At 53.9% G+C, this 764-nt stretch overlaps 1 pseudogene across 1 annotated transcript in view; it reads right to left on the bottom strand.

Moving 5' to 3' along the window:
- LOC104510347 overlaps window positions 1-759 on the bottom strand; it is a 1,413-nt pseudogene extending 654 nt beyond the window's left edge. Inside the window, exons 1-2 of the transcript XR_727899.1 lie at window positions 715-759; window positions 25-399 (exon numbers count right to left, since the gene is read on the bottom strand). The product of XR_727899.1 is annotated as an actin, cytoplasmic 1-like (transcript). The remainder of the gene's footprint in view (window positions 1-24; window positions 400-714) is intronic.
- Between the last annotated feature and the right edge of the window lie 5 nt (window positions 760-764).

Here is a 764-nt window from a genome sequence, read left to right as displayed (position 1 = left end):
CCTCTCGTTGCCGATGGTGATGACCTGCCCGTCGGGCAGCTCGTAGCTCTTCTCCAGGGAGGAGGAAGAGGCAGCGGTGGCCATCTCCTGCTCGAAGTCCAGGGCGACGTAGCACAGCTTTTCCTTAATGTCACGGACGATCTCCCTCTCGGCCGTGGTGGTGAAGCTGTAGCCTCGTTCTGTCAGGATCTTCATGAGGTAGTCTGTCAGGTCACGGCCGGCCAAGTCCAGGCGCAGGATGGCGTGGGGCAGAGCATAACCCTCGTAGATGGGCACGGTGTGGGTGACACCGTCCCCGGAGTCCATAACAATGCCGGTGGTGCGGCCGGAGGCGTACAGGGAGAGCACGGCCTGGATCGCCACGTACATGGCTGGGGTGTTGAAGGTCTCAAACATGATCTGGAAGGAAGAGGAAAAAAAAAGTCATCAGTGAGCGCCTCGTAACGAGCAGAGTCACTCGCACCCACGTTAGAACACACATGCTGACATGCAAGAAAAAAAAAAAACCCAGTGTGAAGGAAAAAAGCAAAGAACGCAGGCAGAAACACAAATGAGAGAAACCTGAGGCGTCAGGGGAGAAATGCCAGGTGTACAGAACCCTGAAAATGTCGGAGAAAACAAGAAAAACAAACTCAGGTTTAAGATGCCACAAAAAAAAAAAAAAAAAGGCTTATGAAGAGGATGAGACAAAGGCCGAGCGGGGAGGAAGGGTACCTGCGTCATCTTCTCTCTGTTGGCCTTGGGGTTCAGGGGAGCCTCTGTGA

This window comes from Eurypyga helias, unplaced genomic scaffold (assembly GCF_000690775.1).
Source record: "Eurypyga helias isolate BGI_N326 unplaced genomic scaffold, ASM69077v1 scaffold2625, whole genome shotgun sequence".
NCBI lineage: Eukaryota > Metazoa > Chordata > Aves > Eurypygiformes > Eurypygidae > Eurypyga > Eurypyga helias.
The sequence above is the reverse complement of the archived record's forward strand: the minus strand, read 5'-3'. Positions and strand labels throughout refer to the sequence as shown.